The sequence below is a fragment of the Caretta caretta genome, chromosome 2 (assembly GCF_965140235.1).
Source record: "Caretta caretta isolate rCarCar2 chromosome 2, rCarCar1.hap1, whole genome shotgun sequence".
Taxonomy (NCBI): domain Eukaryota; kingdom Metazoa; phylum Chordata; order Testudines; family Cheloniidae; genus Caretta; species Caretta caretta.
The window spans coordinates 55,657,145-55,673,482 of record NC_134207.1 but is presented as its reverse complement, the minus strand read 5'-3'; positions in this window follow the sequence as shown (position 1 = coordinate 55,673,482).

Here is a 16,338-nt window from a genome sequence, read left to right as displayed (position 1 = left end):
CCTGAAGTACGCACCAGGGGGTATGAGGTCTGGAGAGCCCCATGCGCCAAGCGAGCGTCAGGGGATCCAGCCAGTCTCCCCAGTCGTAGTCAAGGAGGTCTCCGACTCTCGTGACTTCTGCCAGGATCCCGCCCGGGAAGGAAGTCAATTGCTCCGCACCAATGGGGGGTGCCCCGGTGACTCGTGTCCCAGCTGCGTGGCGCCGGCTGTCACCTGAGCGGCTGGGTCAATGGAGGAGTCCAGGGGCTCCTTGGAGGTGGGAGCAGAAGCAGCAGTTGGGGGAGGGAGCATGGGGAATAGAGGGGTGGAGTGAGGTTGCCCAGATCGAGGTTTGCTGGCAAAAGGTCGTCCTCCCCCTGGGCGACTGGGGTCAGATCTAAGGCCTTGATCTCCTCGAACATGGAGGAGAGGACACTTTCTGCACCTGCTGGCACCCACCACGACAGTTGCCTTGGGGTTCACAAGGGCTTCAGGTAGTGTCAGGACAGAAGGGGCTTCCTCGAGGGTCTCAGAGGGGAGAGTCTCCCGTGGAGGGGAGACACTACGTTCTGGTGCCACCACGTCTTTCCCGGCTGACACCGGTGGATGGGACGCACTCGTGGGCAAAGCGGAAGGCTCGGCATCGGTGCCCTTCTTCCTGGTCTTCCGGGGGGCCTCCGCTATGGGTGGATGAGGCAGAGCTCTAGCCTTCCACTTACCTCGCTTCCCCTGGACTAGGGCCCGGCCCTCCATGGCATCACCCCGGTGCCCTCCATCGCCGATGCCCCAGCCGGGGCGGCAGCAGACAGTCAACAGAGCCAGGGCCAGGCGAAAAGGGACAAGCCATGGGGTTGGGGGGCACATGAACCAACGCACGTCTGCACAGAGAGTCCTGCCCGGCTGGCCGGCGCCCCGGCCCACACGGCGGAACCAGGGCGAGCAGCTGAGTCCAGAGGCAGATGCCAAACAGCCAGCAAAGATGGCGGAGGGGGGCAGCAGCGAAGACAGCAGTGTGGGGGCTGGGAGGACACAGATGGACTGGGGGACAGCTCCGCGCCACACCCCCTGCATCCCCACAAACACAGCCAAGACAAGGTCAAGGCCTCCCCCCACACGAGAGCACAGTTCGAAAGTCACTCAGTCCCAAGGGCCCCTCCATGGCGACCTGCAGACCCCCCAGGCAGTGCTCCTCCGGCAGATGGCCCCCTCCCCCTCGGGCCCCCCGCAGCTGCAGCACTCCAAGGACACTGGAACAGATTACAAGAGTCTCCCTCGGCCGGACATGGGTCCATGAACAAACAGAAAGCGGCTGGGCCCGGGGCCCTCCACTCCCCCCCTCCGGGGAGCGGACCAGCAGGCCCCCCCTCTATCAGGGGACCTCAGCTGGAGCAGCAGCAGCATCTGAGGGCGGGCGAGGGCCGACAGCCAGCCGGCAGCCGACCAGCACCCAAGCAACAGCAGACAAACAAAAAAAATAGGGGCAGAAGGGGGGAGAGCGCCCGGCCCGGGGGAAGCCGAAAGCAGAGGCAAAAAGCAAGGAAAGCCCAGGCCAGAGGGCAACAGGAGAGCACCAGAAGGGAGCCCTCTTCCCTGTAGAGGGAAGAAAGTTTTCAAAAGATTAATTAAAGCACCTGAAGTCAATTAAAGCACCTGAAGCCAGTCATCTGATAAAACCCCCCTGCTTCAATCAGACAAGGGAAGGAGTTGAAGCAGAATGGATTGGTGTTGGAGCAGAGAGCAGTTTGGAGGAAATCAGAGGAGAGTTTGGAGAAGTGCTGTGGTGGGCTAAGAAGACCAAGACCCTAGGTAAAGGGACACCTGGTTTGTGCAGAGGGAGGGCAGGAAGCCCCACAAGCTGAAGGGCAGGAGATGGAATAGTTCAGGGGAAGGAACCACTAGTTCAAGTGGTTTCCTGTTATCCTAGGGCCCCTGGGCTGGGATCTGGAATAGAGGGTGGGCCTGGGTCCCTCCCTCTCCACTCCCCTCTTTTAGGACACTAGTGGGGCAGTTAATACCCCAGTTCAGGGGCAAGAAACAGTGCCCTGAACCCTCCTCAAGAAGAGAAAGCATGAGACCCACCAAAGTTGTGCTGGCAATTTGCCATAGGTGCTAAATTAAATTCTGGTGCTGTAACTAGTAATTAATTGCGGAGGAAAATGAGCATGTAAGTCAACATGTGATTACAGGATGGCTAGGAAGTAAATAATGGCTGGCCAGCAGCTGACCTAACCCCTTTTTTTCTAAATCTACCTCATTTGTCACACTATCCCACCAAATATTTTCACTTTCCTAAATACACAAGATTATCCCATCCCCTGCAATCAGCTGCAGAAGTAAGCTACTTGGGAAAGACATGGAGGAAGGAGATGTTGTGGCCATTTTAAACCCTTGGAAAAGAAGTCTATTTTGATGTTAAATACCATTCTGTAAGGATACTCCAGGGCATAACAGATCCACTGCTGGTCCTAGATCCTCAGCTGGTAGCACTGGATCAGAGAGAAATTTTCCATTGTAGACTGGTCTGTATGCTGTGATCCCTTCATTTTTGGTTTGCCTCGATGATCTGTGCCTTTACCTACCTCCAGACAAGGGGATGAGGTTTGTCATAAAGAGTTTTTAGAGAATGGGTCTGGAAGGGCCTATACAGGTTGGGATAGCTTTGTTAAATAACCAGCCTTTTGCCTATTTATCTAAACAAAATTCCAAAATATTTGGAGGCTCCCTCATCTCTAGTTAGATACTTTCCCCCAATTTTACATTTATTTTCTTTGTGTTCTTATATTTAATACAAAGTAGAGGGTGATTTAGTGTGTCCTTTTCATTGTAGTTTTATTGCAGTGTTGCTGTGATTTACTGTGAGCTTTTATATGTAGCTGGGCAATGGGCAGGCTGGTTTACTGCATGCTCTTACATTCTTTGTGGGGTTTTCATTTTTTAAATTGTATTTCCTTCTTAGTAGAAGCAGGGTAAGAATTATTTATTGGATGGGAAGGGAGTATTATTTCAATCTATGGGTAACAGTTAATGAGAAGAGACTCAGAACATGTGAAATATTCTATTTCTGTGGCTCATGATTCTAAAAAACAGAACCTCAAATCAGACAAGGCTTTGCCCTTTTCAGGCAAAACCAAAACAGGAGAGTTGAGATATAGCCAAAACAAAATCCACCTCCCCCATAACATTTGTAGTTTTTGTGCAGTGGAATATTTGTATTTGGCTGCCCTTAACTAAGTAAAAATAAACTTTGCATGGGTGGGATTGGCCCTGTGTTCCTTGTGGTCCTCTGTATTTCAATGCATATGATTTGTCTCTGAAATTAACTTTCTTCTCTGAAAAGCCTGTGGTAGTCAGCTGTGGAGAAGGCCAGCTTATCTGCTACTGCTTGAACATGGTGACGGTGTATTAAAGATTTTGTTTGCTAATCTTTAACCTTGTAATTTTTCGCAGTGCATAGCCACCATAGGACAAGGTTACTAAGACTTTGGCTACAAATTGAAAGTGGTGGAAAGGGAACCTAGTTGAGGACCAGGCTAGGAAGTCTCACTAATTTTGTCACTGCTGCCATTTCACTTGCTGCTACTGGCTCTTGAGGGAATATAGTTCTGTCTGAGTGATATTGAGGTGCTATGTTTTTTTTATGTGTAGCTCAGAGTCGTGGATCATACATTCTGTGCATTTACTACAATCCACATGCCTCATTTAAAACAGATACACGTATTCCCAAACTTAAACTCAGTTTAGTCTGTGGCCTTCTCTTCCCTTCCCTCCTACTATGTCACAAAAATAATATATGCAATAGCTGAATCCAAACTAAATTCCCAGTTCCAAATACCCCCCCAAACTTTGTGCATGTTGGAATCCAAACCCATATCTAGATCTGAATTTCATGTTTGATCTCAGTCCCTCTAGTAGACCAAATCAAACCCAGATCTGAACATCCTAGAACTTGGGAAGTTTGAAATTCAGATCTGGATTTTGTCACCTTGATTATAATTTACATGTATTTTTAGAGAAAGTGGATATACTAAAGTTGCAGTTATGCTTCTCTGAAGATGTGCACTCCCTCTGCCCCTCATTTCCCTTCAAAATTTGCAGAGGAACCATTTCAAGGTTAGTAGTTATCTTTATATGTTTTTATTTGAAACATTAATTTTCAGTCAGTTTTTGTTTTCCTTTAAGGAGCCATTGCTTTATGTACTACCCAGAACATACTGGATTGTTCCAAGTGCTATGGCTAGAGTCTAGGCAGTATGTGATTACCAGTAGTGGGATAGCTGTGCCCTAGCTTTAGAGACCACAAACCTGAGCCCTGGGAGATTCATCTATCTTATGTTGGGGAAAGCACATGACCTAGGCTGAGAATTCTGAACAGTAATATATTCAGTGAATCAGAATTACAAGTAAGTAATTCCCCTTTTGATAACACAGTTAAAATAATTTTACTGGGCCATTTGAAAAATTTTCGGTGTTAGTAGCCTAATGAACAGTATCCCAAATGAATTATTTCCTATTGGAAAAACAAAGTTGGAATGACTTAGCCGTGGACAAATACTATAGGACCATCATCTGGTTGTGATGGTGTATAGCACAACAGGGAGTACTTAGGTTCGGGTTATGACAGTTGGTCTGGCAGACACAGACTTAAGTCGGGGACAGGATTTCCAGCTAAAATTACACAAGAAAGGAAAAGAGACCAAGTGCAAGCACTGGCAGATTGGGCCACAGCAGGGAACTGAGAGCTATGAACATGAGAAAGATAAATAGAAACTGGAGAGTGCTTCTGGGTACTGAAAGTGCATAACTTGTAGACATTGTCCAGGTCCTTTTCTTCCTCATCACACCTATGAAAGGCTAGGGCCCAGTTTCCTCACAGCTGTCTCCTAAAGTTTCTCACTGACAGGCTCACACTTCAGCTGACAGAGTACAGCTTTCATGTCGTGGGAAGGATGTTCTCAGTAACAAGTCCACAGTTGTGAAATATACTTTCTCAGGAAGCTGATTCCAAACAAGATCCCCCAAATCACATGACCTTCAAGCACACTTCTCAGCACACCTGTTTAAATGATGATTTTCCTAACAATCCTGTGATAATGACATACAGCACAGGAGGGCTCAACCACTAGAACCTTATGGTAAAGAAATAGCTTCAAAGCAGGGAGAGAAGAGTTGAGCCCTCTAGGAGTAACTTTGATGTATCTTTAATCATTGTGAGGAGCTCAAATAAGCCAATGATTAGTTCTTTATGTATGCCTATAAATAAATAACTGATAGTTGGAGAACATTTGATACTAAAGAAGTCATCATTTGAAATGCAGATGGGAAATATTTAATTAGCGATGATGAGTGAATTGACGTGCAAGTATTCTATGTTAAACTGTACAATTTGCTCTGAGGAACACAGGATCTTCCTTACTGCACAAAAATGAAAGTAGTGTGGGTAGGCCAGTCCTCGCCCACAGACAACCCACCAACCTGAAGCATATTCTCACCAGCAACTACACACCGCACCATAGTAACTCTAACTCAGGAGCCAATCCATGCAACAAACCTCGATGCCAACTCTGCCCACATGTACACCAGCAACACCATCACAGGAGCCTAACCAGATCAGCCACACCATCACTGATTCATTCACCTGCACGTCCATCAATGTAATATACCCCATCATGTGCCAGCAATGCCCCTCTGCTATGTACATCGGCCAGACTGGATAGTCCCTACGTAAAAGGATAAATGGACACAAATCGGATATTAGGAATGGCAATACACAAAAACCTGTAGGAGAACACTTCAGTATCCCTGGACACACAATAGCAGATTTAAAGGTAGCCATCCTGCAGCAAAAAAACTTCAGGACCAGACTTCCAAGAGAAACTGCTGAGCTTCAGTTCATTTGCAAATTTGACACCACCAGCTCAGGATTAAACAAAGACTGTGAATGGCTAGCTAACTACAAAAGCAGTTTCTCCTCCCTTGGTGTACACACCTCAACTGCTAGAAGAGGGCCTCATCCTCCCTGACTGAACTAACCTCGTTATCCCTAGCCTGAGTCTTGCTTGCATGTTTATACCTGCCTCTGGAAATTTCCACTACATGCATCCGACAAAGTGGGTATTCACACACGAAAGCTTATGCTCCAATACGTCTGTTAGCCTATAAGGTGCCACAGGACTCTTTACTACTGCAGACCTGCTAACTCTATGGGTTTTTCCCATAGACTACAGGTTTCAGAACCTCCTATGGGCCCATGAGGAAAACCATTAGTCTCTAGGGAATTCCCTGGCATATTAGCTACCCTTCCTCGTTTCTCCACATCTTGCAGGGGAGCTCTGAATCAGAGGTTGCTGCATCAGCTGGTGGACAGACTATTTCCTCAGCAGGGTGGAGGAGCTGACACCTGCTCAGCTGTGCAAACAAAGTGCAAATTGCTCCATCTATGGTTCCTGTTGCCTCCCTTCTCCTCTGCTCCCCAGTGTCCCCATATGTTGTTCTCTCTGGTCCAATACTCCTAACACCCAATGACCTGGCTCTGATCTCCTACCACAAGAAGTCTTTTGGGCAGGCCCAAAATATTCTTCCTCCCCCTCCCACTGTTTTCACTCTTCCCCAAGGAGACCCACTGCACCACAGTCTTATACTATTTCCCCTCCCCCCCATATTGCTAGTGTTCTGTATCACTGCCCTTCTATCACCAGCCAGAGCCAGGCCTTACTGGCAGGCTGAACTAGTCAAACCTCAGATCTCTGCCTTTCTTTAAATGTCTGGATTTCCCTATCACAGGGGGCGGGGAGCTTCCCTCACCACAAGGTAGCCCCCCAGGGTCGTGTTTCTCCTCTGTCAGACACTGCACATTTCAGTCACCTGTGGAGCCGGGTCCTACCTGGTGAACAAAGAGAAACATCCCTTTCACTGATGAACATCATCTTCTCTGTGAGATTGGGAAGGCAGTTGCCATTGAAGAAGTGAAGAAGCTTGGCAACATGTGACCTCCAGAAGAAGAAGGGGGAATGTCTGGGTTCCAGCAACGCGGACACAGGTAACTAACCGCTTTCATGTTCTCTCCACAGGTACCATTGTGGAGAGTGGACCAGATGATATGTCTGGGGGGAGAAAGCAGAAGGAGACTCCGCTGGTTGGAAGGCATGAGATGCACTGTCCTGAGATGGGAGGTTCCACGACCACCACTCCCAAGAGAAGGAGGCGGGTGGTGGTCGTCGGGGACTCTCTACTCCGGGGGACTGAGTCATCTATCTGCCGCCCTGACCGGGAAAACCGAGAAGTCTGCTGCTTGCCGGGGGCTAAGATTCGCGATGTGACAGAGACTGCCGAGACTCATCAAGCCCTCAGATCGCTACCCCTTCCTGCTTCTCCATGTGGGCACCAATGATACTGCCAAGAATGACCTTGAGCGGATCACTGCAGACTACGTGGCTCTGTGAAGAAGGATAAAGGAGTTTGAGGCGCAAGTGGTGTTCTCATCCATCCTCCCCGTGGAAGGAAAAGGACTGGGTAGGGACCGTCGAATCGTGGAAGTCAACGAATGGCTACGCAGGTGGTGTCGGAGAGAAGGCTTTGGATTCTTTGACCATGGAATGGTGTTCCATGAAGGAGGAGTGCTGGGCAGAGACGGGCTCCACCTTACAAAGAGAGGGAAGAGCATCTTTGTGAGCAGGCTGGCTAACCTAGTGAGGAGGGCTTTAAACTAGGTTCACCGGGGGAAGGAGACCAAAGCCCTGAAGTAAGTGGGAAAGCGGGATACCGGGAGGAAGCACAGGCAGGAATGTCTGTGAGGGGAGGGCTCCTGCCTCATACTGAGAATGAGGGGTGATCAGCAGGTTATCTCAAGTGCTTATATACGAATGCACAAAGCCTTGGAAACAAGCAGGGAGAACTGGAGGTCCTGGTGGTGTCAAGGAATTATGACGTGATTGGAATAACAGAGACTTGGTGGGATAACTCACATGACTGGAGTACTGTCATGGATGGTTATAAACTGTTCAGGAAGGACAGGCAGGGCAGAAAAGGTGGGGGAGTAGCCCTGTATGTAAGGGAGCAGTATGACTGCTCAGAGCTCCGGTACAGAACTGCAGAAAAACCTGAGGGTCTCTGGATTAAGTTTAGAAGTGTGAGCAACAAGAGTGACGTAGTGGTGGGAGTCTGCTATAGACCACCGGACCCGGGGGATGAGGTGGATGAGGCTTTCTTCCGGCAGCTCGCAGAAGCTACTAGGTCGCACACCCTGGTTCTCATGGGTGACTTTAATTTTCCTGATATCTGCTGGGAGAGCAATACAGCGGTGCATAGACAATCCAGGACGTTTTTTGGAAAGCGTAGGGGACAATTTCCTGGTGCAAGTGCTAGAGGAGCCAACTAGGGGGGAGCTTTTCTTGACCTGCTGCTCACAAACCGGGAAGAATTAGTAGGGGAAGCAAAAGTGGATGGGAATCTGGGAGGCAGTGACCATGAGTTCGTTGAGTTCAGGATCCTGACACAGGGAAGAAAGGTAAGCAGCAGGAGACGGACCCTGGACTTCAGGAAAGCAGACTTCGACTCCCTCAGGGAACGGATGGGTAGGATCCCCTGGGGGACTAACATGAAGGGGAAAGGAGTCCAGGAGAGCTGGCTGTATTTCAAGGAATCCCTGTTGAGGTTACAGGGACAAACCATCCCGATGTGTCAAAAGAATAGTAAATATGGCAGGCGACCAGCTTGGCTTAACGGAGAAATCCTAGCGGATCTTAAACATAAAAAAGAAGCTTACAAGAAGTGGAAGGTTGGACATATGACCAGGGAAGAGTATAAAAATATTGCTCGGGCATGTAGGAATGAAATCAGGAGGGCCAAATAGCACCTGGAGCTGCAGCTAGCAAGAGATGTCAAGAGTAACAAGAAGGGTTTCTTCAGGTATGTTGGCAACAAGAAGAAAGCCAAGGGAAGTGTGGGCCCCTTAATGAATGAGGGAGGCAACCTAGTGACAGAGGATGTGGAAAAAGCTAATGTACTCAATGCTTTTTTTGCCTCTGTCTTCACTAACAAGGTCAGCTTCCAGACTGCTGCGCTGGGCATCACAACATGGGGAATAGATGGCCAGCCCTCTGTGGAGAAAGAGGTGGTTAGGGACTATTTAGAAAAGCTGGACGTGCACAAGTCCATGGGGCCGGACGAGTTGCATCCGAGAGTGCTAAAGGAATTGGCGGCTGTGATTGCAGAACCATTGGCCATTATCTTTGAAAACTCGTGGCGAATGGGGGAAGTCCCAGATGACTGGAAAAAGGCTAATGTAGTGCCAATCTTTAAAAAAGGGAAGAAGGAGGATCCTGGGAACTACAGGCCAGTCAGCCTCACCTCAGTCCCCGGAAAAATCATGGAGCAGGTCCTCAAAGAATCAATCCTGAAGCACTTACATGAGAGGAAAGTGATCAGGAACAGTCAGCATGGATTCACCAAGGGAAGGTCATGCCTGACTAATCTAATCGCCTTCTATGATGAGATTACTGGTTCTGTGGATGAAGGGAAAGCAGTGGATATATTGTTTCTTGACTTTAGCAAAGCTTTTGACACGGTCTCCCACAGTATTCTTGTCAGCAAGTTAAAGAAGTATGGGCTGGATGAATGCACTATAAGGTGGGTAGAAAGTTGGCTAGTTTGTCGGGCTCAACGGGTAGTGATCAATGGCTCCATGTCTAGTTGGCAGCCGGTGTCAAGTGGAGTGGCCCAGGGGTCGGTCCTGGGGCCGGTTTTGTTCAATATCTTCATAAATGATCTGGAGGATGGTGTGGATTGCACTCTCAGCAAATTTGCGGATGATACTAAACTGGGAGGAGTGGGAGATACGTTGGAGGGCAGGGATAGGATACAGAGGGACCTAGACAAATTGGAGGATTGGGCCAAAAGAAATCTGATGAGGTTCAATAAGGATAAGTGCAGGACCCTGCACTTAGGATGGAAGAACCCAATGCACAGCTACAGACTAGGGACCGAATGGCTAGGCAGCAGTTCTGCGGAAAAGGACCTAGGGGTGACCATGGACAAGAAGCTGGATATGAGTCAGCAGTGTGCCCTTGTTGCCAAGAAGGCCAATGGCATTTTGGCATGTATAAGTAGGGGCATAGCGAGCAGATCAAGGGACGTGATCGTCCCCCTCTATTCGAAATTGGTGAGGCCTCATCTGGAATACTGTGTCCAGTTTTGGGCCCCACACTACAAGAAGGATGTGGATAAATTGGAAAGAGTCCAGTTAAGGGGAACAAAAATGATTAGGGTTCTGGAACACATGACTTATGAGGAGAGGCTGAGGGAACTGGGATTATTTAGTCTGCAGAAGAGAAGAATGAGGGGGGATTTGATAGCTGCTTTCAACTACCTGAGAGGTGGTTCCAGAGAGGATGGATCTAGACTGTTCTCAGTGGTAGCAGATGACAGAACTAGGAGTAATGGTCTCAAGTTGCAGTGGGGGAGGTTTAGGTTGGATATTAGGAAAAACTTTTTCACTAGGAGGGTGGTGAAACACTGGAATGCGTTACCTAGGGAGGTGGTAGAATCTCCTTCCTTAGAAGTTTTTAAGGTCAGGCTTGACAAAGCCCTGGCTGGGATGATTTAATTGGGGATTGGTCCTGCTTTGAGCAGGGGGTTGGACTAGATGACCTCCTGAGGTCCCTTCCAACCCTGATATTCTATGATTCATTGCAGGTGTCCCCCCTGAAGATGCGGGGACATAACTACCACTGAAGACAGTGGGAGAGAGAGAATAGACTATCAGCTCCTTGCCCCCTCCAAAGAGATTCCTCTGGTGAGAGGAGCTGACTCCTAGGGGTTTAGTGTGAGAGTTGGGGCGGGCGGGGAGGTCAGGAGAGCACCATAATGGGAGGGAAGCAGATGGGGAAATGTGGACATGGAGTTGCCAAGCCTGGGCTTGTGGGAATTGGGGATTGAGGTACAGAAGAACAAGTTGCCATCTGCCCTGAATTTTGTCAGTCAATCTCTACGTTCAAGAGATTTCCCCACCTCCCTCAGTTATGGAAATTCCCCTGAGATACTCTAGCAAGGATAAGTTACACTGGTCTGGGCACTAGATGTCTGAGTTCAAATTTCATTTTCTTCAATAACTGCTGTTAATATTTCTGTGCATGTGTCCCTCCCAATGAAGAAGACAAGCAGCTTTTCCCTTTTTATGCTTCATGTCAGCTTGTAGGAGGAGAGAAGCAGATGTCTAGTGTAGGGGCCAGAGCCAGTGATTTTGGGTGGAGGGGGCGTAAATTGTGAATCAAGGCGCTGGCTTGCACTTAGCAGGGAACAGAGGATGGAGCCACGGCCTTGGAGGGAGGGTGAGCAGGGAGCCTCATTTGAGGGGGGAAAAGGGTTGAAGTGAGGCAAGCAATTAGGATCTGGGAGATTTGAGGGGAACTGGGATGCACTGATGCCTTTGTTGGTAAGAATAAGGAGGAGTTGGGGCACTGGGGAAAGGCTTCCTGGCTAGGAGAAAGGGAGTCAGATAGTAGAACCAGGGAGACAAGAACTTGGGAGGAGCCAGTTGCATAGGGATTAGGAGTATCAGGATATTTTCCCCACAGAAAGTAGACAGGTTTTGGAGCAGGGAGCTTCTAGCATTTCTTCTGAATGTCAGGAAGCTTCAACCTTCATCTGGACTGAGGGTGCTCAATACCTCACAGGCAGTGCTCAGAACCTCACAAGTACGGGAGACTTGCAAAGAAGGGAGATGGTGAGCGGTGAACTGTGTTCACAGGATCAAAGTTAAGTAGTTTGTGTGCTTTCTCCAAGAAGTGCAACTTTGATGGTGTATTTCCTGGGTTTCTGATGTTTAAGGACTGTTTTGTTTTATAGATTTAAAAAAAGAAAACCCAACCAATAATGTCCTTGAAAAATAATAGATACTCAGCCCACTGCTAGGTACCTGCAACCTTAACTTCACCTTAATGTCAGTTTTGTGTTGTGACAGTAGCAGTGCATTCAGAAGGCTGATTAATCATTATTCTTAAAAATATTTAGGCCAAATGCAATCACAGAAATCAAACAGAAAACCATCAACAAAAGTTAGAACCTAGTTATTAAACTAAAGAGAAAAAGAAAAAAAAAACTAAGAAAAAGACAGAGAATTTGTGTGCTTATGGATGGGGAAATTAAAAGGTAAGAGAAACAAAAGAGACCAACTTTGAGACAAATTAATTAAAGGACTTATTGATGCAAATGTTGAAGTCTCTAATAAAAATATTGGCTAAAGTTTGTAGAAAGAGTTTTAGAAAATTCCATTAAAGCAGGAGGATTTAGGCTAGCTAGTAATTAAATGACAGAGATGTTGACTACATTGTCTGGAGAATGCAGGCTGAGTGAGGGAATGAAGGGATAAAAGGCATTCAAGACAAATAAGGAGCTGAATAGAAAATGTAATATTGGACCTAATAATAATTGCAACAGCCACAAGAGGGGACTTTTCAAAGTACTTGGAGAAAGGATGAGGTGCTTCGTATTGGGGAAAATACATGAAAAGAAGGCTGTCAAACTGAAGTCCAGTTAAATATATCAATATAATTAGCAAGAATAAGGTCATATTTCAAGTGACTTACTGCTTACTGAACATATATGAATTTTGCACAAACTTATAAGAAAGGCATCAACAAGCAGTGGCTGCAAGAACAGGTGGAATATAATTATATAACCAGAGTAAATGATTACAAGCAAAAAAAGGAAGAATAAGACAAGAGTAGTTATGAAGATCTTTAAAGAATGGAATACACATGATGGGAAGAAAATAAAAACCAATCAAACAAAACCCAACAATGTAACGGATGCATTGTAACTAGACAGTAATAGGGATGATTGATGGAAGTTGAAATTAAAAAGTGATGTAAGAGCAAATAGTACTACAAGGTCATCTATAGCAATGAACTATATGAACCCTGACATGTTTACAATGGGTTTTAAACAGAGTGAACTGATCCTAAATCATAGCTGTTTGAGTGGGACAGAGGATAAAGAAAGAAAAGGGTGTACCGCAGCATGATGGAGAAAATGGCTGTCTTAAAAAATTAAGTCTTTTCAACAGCTTAAGTCTCAGAGTTCCTCAGTAACCTGTTTTGTCAAATGGATTTTTGTCCTTCACTCAGTATTTTCATTTCAGTACACTCTCTCAAACCCAAAATGTCATTAAAAATATCTTTAAAATTAGATTAAAATGCAATAGAGCTTAGATGAATATCTGAATTAGATTGAGTTAGGTTGCTCTGTCTACTTAGTATAAATGTCTCAAGATTAATTTAAGGGTATGTGTGTTCTGGTTATTCAATGCAATTTGAATTTCCCAAAATCTAGCAAGAGAATCCAGTTTAAAATATTTCCTACAGCTATGTATTTCAACTTGAGATGGTATCTCAAAATCACTTTTTGTAGTAAACCTAGTGCTTTACTAAATGTTAGTAACACAAATCAATCTGGCATTCCCAGAAGCCCAGGGAGAATTCTCACACAGCTTTCAGTGTAAGAGCATTCAGCCTGCAATGGTTGATCTAGAATCAGGGATATTTCATAAGAGCATACTATGTGTGTAAACAAACAAAAAAAAACCCTCTTAACAAAAGTAAGGGATTCAGCTCCAGAATTGTTTTGGCCAGGAATGTGTACATCTCTCCAAGTATTTTAGACAGGAGATCGATTAACTCCGATCAGATTATGGTGTCTGAGAATAACTTGCAAGTGATATTTGTTTATTATTAATTCAGGAATTAGAGCTGTGTGAAAAAGTTTTGTGCAAAAATGAAACTATTTTTTTAAAGATTAGCCAGTTTTGCTCCTTTTGTCAGCTTCATAAGGGCTACAAACACCTGCCTTTTTTCTTTCAATTTTATGAGTCTTTTAATAAGTGAAAACAGTTTTTTCCTAGTGATGTTGTTTACACTTAGTGAAAATGAAATATGTGTGTCATTAACTGGTTAATGTTTTTTTCTACACATGCATTAGGAAACTGAAGACCAAATTGCTTTGGTACATTTTACAAGCTGAATCTTGGGAATGGGTGAATCAGTTCAAATTAAATAGGAACTGACACAAACTTTAGCTCACCTCTGAAGATGTGAGTGCTGCCATATGTCAGGTACATCACACTTCCGAAAATGAGTCCTGAACTCTTAAAACACTATTTAAAAATATTTAAGTAGCCTAAATAGAGTTCAGATTTTGTAATTTCCAGTCCACACCTCATATCCTAGTGAGGTGGGGCAGTTTTCAGGAGGTAGGAGAGGTGAGCAGCACCTAAGCCTTATCTAATACCCATTGAAATCAATGGAAAGCCTAACTTTAACTTCAATGGTCCTTGGATCAGACTCTCCAGGATCAATCAGGTGACTCTGTGTGTGAAAGGGGACTTTCTTTCTTCTGCTTCTCCCTTTAGTTCTAGTATGGGAGGCAAAGGAGAGCACACCATATTGGTTGGGAGTTAAAATACATGAAGGGGGGAAAATGGCTGTCTTAAAAAATTAAGTCTTTTCAACAACTTAAGCCTCAGAGAGTTCCTCAGTAACCTGTTTTGTCAAATGGATTTTTGTCACCCTACCACACCGGCTACAAACAAGAGAAGGGAGCTGCTGAAAGCTGTTTCTTGCCCTTGTACAGTTGTCTGTAAAGCTGCGAAACAGTATGTTATATTCATGGCCTACAAAAAAAAATTAGTAAAAACATAAAATACTCTTGCTGGAAGGTTACATAACTTTATTTCTTAGACTTCAGAATAACAGAAAGGTACTACAAAACAGAGAGACAAAGCAGGCTGTGCCCCAAAAACGCACAACTGAATCTACCTTACTCTAAGCTGACTCACTTAGTCTGACCGCTGAAAGACCCAAATCACATTCTTCCCTGCAGAGCCCCCTAGCCTGCATCTATATTAGAATGATGGCTTTTCATTTTAACACAAATTTCAATACCACACACAGTAGAAAGAGTTTTTGCTTCTCTGGGGCCTTGGATCTTCCCCCTGGCTAAAACTGATGTTGTTTACTTAACTAGATGACCTGGTGGCTTCCTCATCCACTTTGCTCCCCTTAGATGTCTGCATAACAGAGAAGGAGCACCCTAAACATGTGTCAGAGTTTGGGTGGTACTGTGTTTATTTGGAATATTTTGTTGTTGATAACTGGAAGTTAAGTCAGTGGCTTCAAAGAGTGCCAGAGGGGTAACAATAAATACGTGTCATTATATTTACTCTGCACTAAGAAGTTAAAAATTCCTTTTAAAAAAATGTGAGGCACCTGTCACGAACAGGTAATCTGAGTGCAAGAACACTTCGGGGCTTTGTGTGAGGCCTCTGTTTGGTCAAGCCTCCAAAATACCCTTTGTTTAAATTTAATCAACAGGATTGGGGAATATTGTTATGGCCAGAGAGGGGGAGACTGTTCTATTTTCAGGCCTTTTAGCAACTTGAAGGATTTGGGGTTTTTTGCTGTTTTACAAGTGATTGTTTTTATTGATGTAAGGCATCCAAGTGCTTGGCACTCACTACCAATCTAAGGGCCTTCTTCACGCCAGTTTTACACTGCTGTAACTTCATGGACTAAAAGAGTAGAGAATCAGGCCCTATATTTCAAGATATCTTTAAATGCCAGCAGCTTACCTGTTAGTTTGTTTTGTTGTATTAATTGAATGGGTAAAAGAGGCCTTTGTACCTTTCCTTTTAAATTTTGTTTTTAGGCAGTTTAAAAACTAGTATCACTTTGGAGGTGAACGCAATTAGTCAGATTACTCCCCACAGGAAGGCCCATTTCTTCTTCTGTCCCAGGATTTTCTGTGGTTGACCTCTCTCCCTTCTGTGTAATTTATCTATTCAGAAAGGAAGGTTTATCTTGTGTTTAAAGCATAGAAGTGGGAGTCTAGAGAGATTTGGGTTCTCCTGCAGATTTCCTGTCTAACCTCGGCAGTTGTTAATACCAAAATTCTCAAGTGTCTACTAACTTAGGGTGTTTCAATTTTTGGGTGCCCAATTGAGTATCTAACACGAAACACATGAAATTAGTGGACACACTTGAAAATGTTTTCCTTAATTTCTGTGATTCAGTTTTCTCATCTGTAAAATGGGGATAATACCAACCTCACAGGGCTGAATCCACTAAAGTTTGTAAAGTGCTTTTATAACAGTGGATGAAAGGCGCAATGGATATTCAAAGTATTATTAGTGCAGCTAGTGAATTTTCTGAAAGGTGCTGGGCTTAAGTCTTCTAAAACATCTTATTTGAGCTTTAAAAATTCAGCCAGGAAATGGACTATAGGCTATTCACCAAGCTCAAAGACTTGTGCTGCTATAGAGTTTAATCAGAAAGGGATAGAATCTCAATTCAATTCAGGTTTTCCAGAGAA